The sequence below is a fragment of the Octodon degus genome, unplaced genomic scaffold (assembly GCF_000260255.1).
Source record: "Octodon degus isolate 3935 unplaced genomic scaffold, OctDeg1.0 scaffold00019, whole genome shotgun sequence".
Lineage (NCBI taxonomy): Eukaryota > Metazoa > Chordata > Mammalia > Rodentia > Octodontidae > Octodon > Octodon degus.
Window position 1 is genome coordinate 16061369 of NW_004524595.1, and position 10913 is coordinate 16072281.

At 40.9% G+C, this 10913-nt stretch overlaps 1 pseudogene; it reads right to left on the bottom strand.

The window, feature by feature from the left end:
• Positions 1-7123: 7123 nt before the first annotated feature.
• On the bottom strand, positions 7124-8161 carry LOC101586729 (annotated as a pseudogene).
• Positions 8162-10913: the final 2752 nt, after the last annotated feature.

Below are 10913 nucleotides of genomic sequence, written 5' to 3' on the forward strand. Positions count from 1 at the left end.
GGGAATAGGTCAACATTCTATGATTAATGTAAATATTAGGGAAAAGTTAAGGAAGTCCATTGAAAAGATGAAGAGGAGACAAAAAGAAAATTGAGAAGTGTTTTTTTTTTTTTTTTTTTTTTTTGTTTTTTTTTTTGACTGGCTCAGGAATGCCTTCAGGGCAGGGGAATTGAACCACAGCATCCTGATGGCTTTGCTTAAGCAGTCACTTAAGCAACTGAAAGCAGTCTCTTAAGCAACTGAGCTAATGGGCAGGTCCCCCAAAAAGGAAAATTGCAAGAAAAATAAGCACAAGAGAAAGAGGTCAGGCAAGGAGATGTGTAAAAAGGAGAGGGGAATCAATGAACAGGGTAGAATTCTCCTACCCTTTAAAAACTATATTGGAAGGAGGAAAAGAAAAAAAGCTAAGCAAGTACATGCACAGCACCAATACACAGATAAGTAGAATAGTGTAAGATGATGGGATAAAAGCCTGGGGAAAATGTACAGAAGGAGGAAAACAGTGGAATAAATCCCCCAAAATGTTCATAGTCTAGTAAGAATAAAAGTGAGAAAAGAATACAATCAAATCAAAGAATGATGCAAAAAAACCCTTGCAATTGTTTTTTGTTTGTTTGTTTTGATTTGTTGGTTTTTTTTTTTTTAGCATGGAGAGGTTTTATTCAGGTGGTGCTCAGGTCAAGGGAATGAAAGACTACAGAGATCCGTGCCAAAATGAGCACTACGTCACTGGGGGCTGTCACCATGGTGAACAGCTGAACTGCAGCAAGAGGTAATCAGAGGGGCCGTTCAGGTGGTAAACGGACTTAGAAACAATTGTTTTGGACACCTGGTTCCTCTCCTCAGGCAGAGCTCCAGGCGGGAAGGGACTTTCTTTGTTCATGCGGACGTCTAAGGTGACAGCCTGTGCTCAGAACAGTGCCGCGCACAGAGGTCTTCTAGCAGTGAGGACAGGTCACCAGTGTGAGCCTCCAGGCCGCTGTGGCTCAGGCCAAAGCTGGCTTTTGGCTGTCGGAGTTAGGTCTGAGATGTCCAGCCCCCACCTCCCCCAGGTTCCCCCCTCTGTTCAATTGTCAGCATTCCTCTGTGAGGGCCCTTCCTTCAATATATTCTGGGAGCTTGGCAGAAGTGACACTGGACTATTCTGTGACCGAGGCTCAAGCACCCAGCCCTTTCCCACCAGAGTGACCCCTCCAGCTTCTGCCCTGTGTGACGGTGATCTGGGTGCTGCCCCGAAGTTGCTCACAAGCATTGACTCCGGACGGCTCAGATGTGCAGTGACTCACTTTCTCACCGCTGTACCAAGTGCGTAGGGCTCTCCCAGTCCAGTCAGGTCTCTGCTACTCTGTGAGCAGAAGAGCTGTTGTTTTCACTGCCTCTCAGCCAGCAGCTGCGTGACTGTGTCCAAGGCACTGCACCGTCTTGGTCTATGGCAGGGAGCTATTTTTTCTGCACCACTTAGTCCTGTCTTCTTCCCTCTGTCCATTCCTTCATGATGCCTGTGATCCTCCGCTCACTTCATTTCCTCTCCAAGCTCCTGTTTTCCAGACTCAAGGCACTTCGTCCCAGAGAAGCAGAGCTGTGGGTGCCCTGCTCTAGGCTCTTCTCCCTCTCCCTCAGAGTGTTCCTGTGTACAGCACGCTCCAGGGTTCTATTTTGATCTAATCACCAATCTGTCTTCTGACTGGGGAGTGGAAAGCATTCACATGGAGAGTTTCTCTCTGAAAGGTACCAACACATCCGCTCATTGCATTGTTTCCTTTTGCTTATTTTCTCCCTTCTGGTTTGACTGCTCAGTCTGACTCAGTCTAGTCTACTAGCTCATCTGCATGTTAAATTCTTTCCTCATATGTGGAAAGTTTTCTTTTGTTATCTTTGTTAACATTTTTTATGTCATCTGTGTCTAATTTTCTACTAATTCCAACTAATCTGAGGTGAGTTATCTTTGCATCATCTCACAGCTGTTGGACTCTTTTCCATGATTTCTTGCTGTTTTTAAAGTATCTCTGAGTGTGTGGGCACAGGAGTCACCCCTATCTTTGGACACTTTTCTCACACTGGTCACTGCCACTGCCAATGCTTTCTGTTTCTTGACTCAACTAAATTGGAAATTCACATTTTGTATCAGTGTGTCTAGCTTTTTTCTTAGTGTCTTCTTTCAGCTCACTGACAATTAGTTGTTTTAAAGACAGTTATCTAGTTATATTGTCTTTGAGCTCTGACTGATCATTTTATTGGTCTTATTGAGGATCTTGATAAGTTTTTGTTTTTCCTATTATTGCTCAGCTGTTTGGCTTTTGACTTCCGCTCCATCAAAGTCCCATGTATCACCTTTCCTTTTTTTTTTATTTTTTAAAGCATATACAAAATAATGACAATAAAAAATTAGAAATAATGCAGGATTTCATTAAACAAAATAATACAAATTCAACAATATTTGTTGCAGTGCATGCTGTTGTCTTCAGATTAGTTTTGTAGATTAACAAATACATGCACGCAAAATCAGAAAAAGAAAAATGTTATAAGAAATTAAGAAGAGAAGAAAAAAACTAAACATTAACTGCTCCTTTCCATAGATCAGCAGATATCCATAGTACAATTATCCAAACCATCCTGCTTACATACATATATCTCTTCCCCTCCTCCTGTCCTTCTCCTCACCTTGGTAAATTCTTCCCTTTGAGCAGATCTATTCCCTTTTCACAGTATTTGCTGTACCTTTCAGGTTTTATTTACTCTTTCAAATTCTTACACTAGCTAGACAATATGATGTTTGCACATGTGGGTCTGCTTCATTTCCCTTATGAGTATGGTCTCTAGTTGTGTCCATTTGCCTATAAAATCCTTAAACTTATGCTTTTTTATAGCTGAGTATACTGCATCATGTAAAAAGACCACATCTTCTTTTTTATTTTTATATTTTTGGTACAGGATCAAGCTACACACCTCAGACTCATAGTGATCCTCCTGTTTTCAGCCTCCCCAGCTCTGGGATTATATGCGTGCACCACCACACCTGGTGGTCTGTCTCCATGGCTGGCTCAGTGTGCCCAGGAAAGGGGCAGGTGCACCATGTCCTCCAGGAGATCAAACCCAGGTCCCTCCACTTGCCTAAGCAGGCACTTAGCCTGCTGAATTATCAGTCCAAATATCACATCTTCTTTATCCATTCCTCAGTTGATGGGCATTTAGGTTGTTTCCAAGATTTGGCTATGACAACTTGTGCTGCTATAAACATGGGTGCACACATATTGCTGTGGTATGAGGTTTTCAGTTCATTTAGAAAAATACCCAGGAGGGGAAATAGAACCTAGATCCCATGGGTTGAAAGGAACCTCCAATCCTAGCTTTTTGAGGAATTTCCCCAACTGAGTTCCATCGTGGTTGCACCAGTGTACACTCCCACCAACAGCGGAGAAGCATTCCATTTTCTTCACAGCTCCTCCAGAATTTAGTATTGGTTGGCTTCTGGATAGTAGCCATTCTTCCCCATGGATCACTTTTGAGGGAATTGGGAGTTTCTGGAGGTATTAGGTTGCCTTGTTTTGTTATATTGTATATATATATATATATATATATATATATATATATGATTTGCCCCTTTGCATATCTACTTTTTCAGTGTCCTAAAGAATCACACATATCAAAATAAAAAGGATGAGCATTGTTTTATTTAGCCATATCCCACAAGGGTGGTCTGCAGAGTTGGATGAGATGACTACTTTCACTCCCCTGTGTGTTAGAAGATTAGTTAGATCCACTTTACTACACTAACTTGACTGTATACACGTTATGAGGAAATCTTCATGTTGTTTATTTTTAATGCTAAGGTAGAATGAATCAAATGTTTAAAAAATCAGCAAAGCACAAAGGAAATTATGGAAGCTTTAGGTTTCTTGATATCAAATAATTATTTAGAGATTGAGGGTGGGAAAGATGAAGGAAGACTTAGTAGTAAAGACAACTGGGGGCAAGATGTGGAGAATACAACAAAACTCATTAAAGAATAACAACATCTGGACTGCTGAGTGGATCCTCATTGACACTGCACCCAGGTTGGCTTCTAGATGAGCCAGGGAAGCTCAGTTAGGAGATGTAACAGCAGCAATGTTTTCAGGAATAGCTGGTACCAGAGCCCTATATTTTAAGTCTGTCTTTTTTCTTTTTCACCTCCTTCAAATAGTTAAGCAAATGAGATAAATCACTCAAATGTGATGCACAATGAAATCCAAACTCTAAAATTCAATTTGCCTTTTAACATGTATCTAAATGACTAATAAAAAATCAGAAATACATCATTTTGGGCTGGCAAGATAGCTCAGTGGTCTAAAGCGCCTGCTTAGGCAAGCTCAGGCTGGTACAGGAGACTGTGGTTGGATCCCCAGCACCATATGCCACACCAGCTTCGCCCTCAGCGTGGGTTGAGCCAGCTAACCCCCCCAAAAAAAACCCCCCAAAAATCAAAGAAATATTGAATTTCATTGTAGGTACTACTGTATTGCTATGCTCATTTATAAAACAATGATGCATGCACGTAATACTAAGGACCTGAAACAGAGTAAAATTCAGTTTTACCTTGGTAGAGATTTTATGTTCATGGATTGAGTTTTATCAACATTCAGAAAAATGTTTCGCTGTCATCAGAAACCTCACTTGCTGTGGCAGTTGTGTAGTAACACTTGTCCCACAAATAACATTAGGCATCAGTGGTGATTGTGGGCAAATGGAGAAGCAGGGTTGTTTCTTCCTTTGGACCTGGCTGGATTTGGACTCAAAAGATCTTCGAATATCTGAGCAGGAATTATAGCCAACTGATGAGAAAGTCTGAGAAATGAGGAATTTCGACAAATGAAAGCATATTATAGATGGAAGTAGTGGAAAATGTCGCACAAAATTAAATGAAACTGCCTTGGGCAGCAGCAGGAATAACTTTCAGATGGCACAATTATATGAAGTAAATTGACTTTGTTAACAAGGCAACAGGAATAGATAAAAATTTGCTAGTCATTTCAGAAATTTCCACAGATGAATGCAAATTGCTTTTTGTTATTTAAACACCAGAGACAATTCCAATGTCGTTTTAGTAGACATGGTTATTTTTCTATGAATTTGAATTCTCCTAAGTTAGATTTTTATGATCAGTTATGTATGCAAGGCTGTATTGTTTTTAAGGGTTTAAGCAAGATCAACAATTTCCTAGCTCATTGGTCAAGTGCAAATTGTTTTTTTAGCCCTGGGTTCAATCTCCAGCTCCTACTAAACAAAATAATTTTCTTTCTTTCTTTTCTTTTTTTGTATTTTAGTACAGGGTTTATAGGGTCTCACTATGTAGATCGGACTTGTAGTGATCCACCTGTGTTCAGCCTCCCAAGAGCTGCGATTATAGGCATGCACCACCAAGCCCAGCCTCAACTACCATCTCAGTGTGCCCTGGGGGCAGGGCCAGCATGGCAGGCTGGGGATTGAACCCAGCTGCTGCATCTGCCTAAGCAGATGCTTTAAAAGAGAATGTTTTAATTGTCATCATTACTCTCATCTCAGGTTAGTAGATCTGCTCCACTCTCATAGTCATCTACAGGGCTGATGAAATCCTTGTTTGGTTATTGGCTTTCTTTAAAATTGATGCAAATTATGGCTCCCCCTCCCCAGCTGCTTTTTTTTTTTTCTGCCATGCTGTACCTCTTGTATTGTTCTGTTGTGCTTGGTCTTTGGAAAAGCAATGGGTCAAGTCATTAAAAGGAAATGTTTATTGAATTGGAAAAACAGCAGTGAAGACTGAACATGGACCTCTTTAAAACTTCATGATGAATGTAATAACCTCATGAAAGTCAGATTTTATAAAGAAAACAAAGCATGGGCCAGGGATATAGCTCAGTGGCATAGCACCTGCCTGCCTGCCTGCCTGCCTGGTGAGTGGAAGGTTGTGAGTTCAACTCCTGGTATTAAAAATTAAATTAAATTAAATTGAAAACCCCACAAAAAAACCACCAAGCCTCTAAAGTAAAATTTTCTGATTTCTAGTGTGTTGTCAGAAAACTTTTGAAATGAAGTAAAGAACTACATAGTGGAAGTAATTCATCCAGTTGATTCTATTTTCTTCTTCCTCAATTTCTACTCTCATTTCTAGTCTCATTTCTCATAGACAGCAATTGTTAAATACTTAATGTATAGTTTTAAATACACTTTGAAAATAAAACATGCACTGTTGTGATAGAACATATTTGGTTTACATAATCTTAACTGTATTTGTAAACCCCACTCACACTGCTGTGCAGGCACATGGCCCATAGCACTGCATAGAACTGAATTGGCATCCATGGCTTGCACCCTCATTTTCCTTACCTGATCTTTCCATGCAGGTCACCCAGCTGGCTCCCAGCTCCCCAATGCAGTGGTTCAACAGATATCCACATCTACATGTGTAATGTGGAAGAGTTTCTATAGGCTGTCTTGCTTTTTAGCCAGAACCACTAGACTGCCCCATCTATATCCCTACCAGCAAACGAAGCAAGAAATACAGTCTGGGTATGGTAAAAAAGTGATAAGAAAGGTAGATAAAGAGTTAAACAATCTTTGCCAGAAATCTCAGCTTTCGTTTTTCTCTTCTATAAGTTTTCTAATTGCAAAAGATTTTTTCCTTTGGTCTTTGGACATCTTCCTGTTGTTGTCTTGTATTAGTTTCTTATAGTAGAAGATATCTGACACTTTGAGCTTTATCCTTTGCAGATATTTCTTTCAATCTTAGGCTTCCTTAATGTGATGACTTCATCAATCAGGAACATGTGACCTGGCCATGTCCAGGGAAAGGATGTGGGTCTCTGCTACTCATGTGTTCCTTCTTGTGCTTTGCTGGCACTCTTCTTTGGCTTAGAGACTTATCTTTCTGTCTTCACATGGTGTTCTCCTTGTGTATGTGTCTCTGTATGAATTTCCCAGTTTGTGGAGGTTTCAGTCCATAGTTAGCTAGCCCCAAGGCAGGTGAACATGGAAGAGGGGCATGGAAGAAGGGAAAGAGCTCATGGTAGTGGAAAGCAGCCTCCCTTTTGAGACCGTGATATTTTAGTCTTATTTTCTGATGGTTACTTAGGTTCTGTATTTTTTTAATAACTCAACTCATTTATTGTTAAGCCATGCTGACTGTCATCAGGGCTCTATTCCCGAGAGAAGCTCGGAGTGCATTCTCCTTGATGTGGGTCTTCTTGAGCTCTATGTTCATGCATTTCTAGACCTCTGCTATGGTGCGGTCTGTTTTAATAACCCCAGTGAAATCAAACATGGTGATATGGGCCAACTGCACAGCATGTACTGCCTACACCCTTTCTCTTCTTCTAGGAGGTTCCCATGGAGTGTCAAGCTCCAGAGCTGAGGGAGGGCAGCTAGTCTGTTCACATTCCCCTGGCACTGGATGCTGATGGTGTGAAGATAGAGGACACTCAGTTTGAAGAATGTCATTAGGACAAGGTCAATGAAAGTCAGGTCACTGAAGGACAGGTCAATCTAGGCCAGGTTCTCTGGGTGCTCCAGCACTGTAAAGCAACCCAGTTGAAATCTCCCAGGTCACTGAGGACACTGTTACTCAATCCCTGGGCCAGTAACTTCCCTACTCTGAATGCGTCAGTGGTTGTAGCCCTGCCCTTCTATCCTCACTGTTGTATATTATCAGTCTGAGCCCAAAAAAACAATAGAAAGACTGGATTAATATAGCTTCAGGGTCTCACTGAGTTTAGTCCTGGCTCAAAGTGAGCCTCGAGCCACTGAAACTTCTCACATATATTGAGGGCTAAAAGCAGGCTAAGGAATGTGCAAAACTAATTTTGTGAATACAAACTACTGTCTCTATTACCTTCTGGTATTCACCAAACTCTTAATTTCAAACAGTGCTAGCCAATAACATCCCAGGTGAAGGAAGGGTCAAAGAACAGATGGGGCACTCCCAGGAAATGCTGTTATCTGTGGCCTTGCATACAAGCTTGCTGGAATTTACAAGAGACAACAGGTCTCCCTGGGCTCTGTTTCTTGCTTTTTGCTCCCTTGGGACATCAAGCCTCTGTCTCAGATAGCTACACCTCACTAACCAGATCTTGGTGGACAAGGGTGCTTCTGACGAGTAGTCTGGAGGGGACTCCTGCACCAATGTGTCTATGTACCCCTGCTTGCTCATAGTTCAGACCATCATTTGCCACCCGCAGGCACTAGCCCTGGGAGTCTGGGTGAGACCTGTCACTGATGCCTGACACTCCACCACTAGGGATTCACTCCTTTGGGTTCTGGGATTGTTCCCTCTTAGAATGGAACTATCAGTCTTTTGCAATGTGGTATAAATTATCCCCTCAGGTTCCAATTTGTTAGGTAATGTAAAACTGAGAACAGGTTTTTCCTGGAGACTAGGGAGAGTCAGGGAATTCTGTTCCCCGTGTAGTCAACTCTCTCACATCCTCTGTGCCATCAAATTACTTCAGGGTTACTCTACACAACTCCAAGGTAACTACATTCATCACCACATCCCAGCTGGAGCCCCAAATGTAGCCACCTAAGTTCTATACCCTGAATTTCAAATTCCAAGGTTACTTGGCTTTGACAGTCTATTCTGACACCTTTTTGGCTCATCCCTGACATTCTTTCTCTCAGACAGTATTGGCGATTTATTGTTTTGTCTGCATGCACCTATGCTCATGTATAGAACAGGTCTGATCACCACCCTGATCAAGCCTGATGGCCTGCACTCTTCTTGGTCCTCGCATCTGCCTGTCACGTGGATCATCACATGCAGGCACCATTTGTACAACCACTTAGGTGGAAATGACATGTGATTTAATCGCAAAAGATATATTACTAAAGTCTTGGGAAGTTTTCAGAAATGATATTTCTTCTTCTATTCTTACCAGCTCTGATATTGTTTAAGTCAATAAAATTTAAAAAATAGTTTTAGGGGCCAGGGATATAGCTTAGTGGAATAAGCACCTGCCTGGAAAGCGACAGGTCCATAGTTTGATCCCTGGTACTGGAAAAAATAAAAATCAACCAATCCAAAAAATAAATAAATAAGAAATATTTATAACCCCCCAATAGTTTTAGACCCAGTCACTATCTATTTTCTGAGTTAGGCTGATCACTTTCCAGGTAGGATTAATTTTGTTGTATAATATTAAAACTTTTACCTCAGTTTACTTTTTTTTGGATAGGTTTATCATACTATGAATATGGTTCTATTTATATAACTACTCACTATAATGAAATAAATGTGCTTTTAAATGGGAAGAAAATTAAATTCAATTATTCCATGGTAATAAAATTGATCAAAGACATTATATATATATATATATGTTTCAACCACATTATTATTATTATTATTATTATTATTTTAATGCACAGGGTCTACAGGGTCTCACTACACAGATCAGACTCGTAGTGATTCTCCTGTTTTCAGCCTCCCCAGTGCTGGGATTAAATGTGTGCACCACCACCAGCGCACCGGGGGCAGGGCCAGCATGGCATGCGAGACCAGCGTGCAGGACCAGGGATGGACACCTGGTCCCTGAACTTACCAAAGCAGGCGCTCAGTCCAGTGAGCTATCTCACTGGCCCAACACAGTTGATTTCTGATAGTCCCTACTCAGTATGTTCTTCAGACAAAATGCACTGGGAAACCCGGGATCTTGCCAGAACTCTGAGCTCACACTCTTTTGTTTCTTGCACTGGAACCCACTGAGATGCTTCCTAGTCAGGTGAAAGTTTGATATGCACTGATCTAGACAGTCTAGGTTGGGACAGTTGTCTTTGAGAATTTTTTGATTGACTAGTTATGGGCAGTGATTGAGTGGCACTGCAGCCTCAAATAACATGGAAGCCTTGGAAGCAGGTTTTCTTAGCAACAACCAGTGCTTTGTAAACAACACATTTGTATCTCCTGCACACTAGTGATGAGGTATGGGATCCCAGAACTTAAACTAAGTTCTGTCTGTCTGTCTGTCTGTCTGTCTATCCATCTATCTATTATCTGTTTATCATCTTCTGTGGTGCAGAGGAATTAACCTTTAAATTCTTTTACTTTGAGACAGGGTCTCACCAATCAACTCAGCTGACCAGAGTAAGCGTAAATTTGTAACCTTCCTGCTTAATCTCCCAGAGTACTGAGGTTCTATGTACGTACCATCACATTAGGCAAAACTAAGTTGTTTGAAAATCTACAACATGAATAATATTAATCCACAAAAAAGAATGATATCATGTCATTTGCAGGAAAATGTATCGAATTAGAGACACAATGTAAATGTTGAGTAAAATATATCAGACCCAGAGAGTTAAATATTAGTTTCTTTTGTTTTACATGAGAAATATACAACATAAATAAATAAATAGAAGATGAAAGAGGAAAAGGGCAGGGTTTTGGAGGTGGGGAAGAGGATGAAGGGGAGAAAGAAGGATAGGTTGTGTGCAATGTGTGGAGAATGAAGGGATAGAAAATGTTCAAGATATGCTCTACTTCTATACACATAATGCTCCTCCATAAAAAAGAAAATATAACTGTCAAGCACTACAAATACATACTACTGAAAAATCCATACCCTATGGAGTGTGTGGAAATTTATTACATGAAATATTTGCAGCCAAGAGAAAAGTTCGCATGTGCTAACCATTTGTTTATTGCTGAGTATTGTTTTGATTTAGAGACTGAAAATTCAATTTTGTTTGTTTGTTTGATTTTGGTTTTGGATGTTTGTTTATTTGTTTGTTTGTGGTACCAGGGATTGAACTCAGGACCTTACGCTTGCCAGGCAGACACTTATTCCACTGAGCTATCTCCTCAGCTGTTTTGGAATTTTGACACAAGGTCTCACCTTGTACTCCCACTGTATCCCCCTTGCCTGAGCTCACTAGGTAGCCCAGGCTTCCCTTCCTGCCTCAGCCTGTGC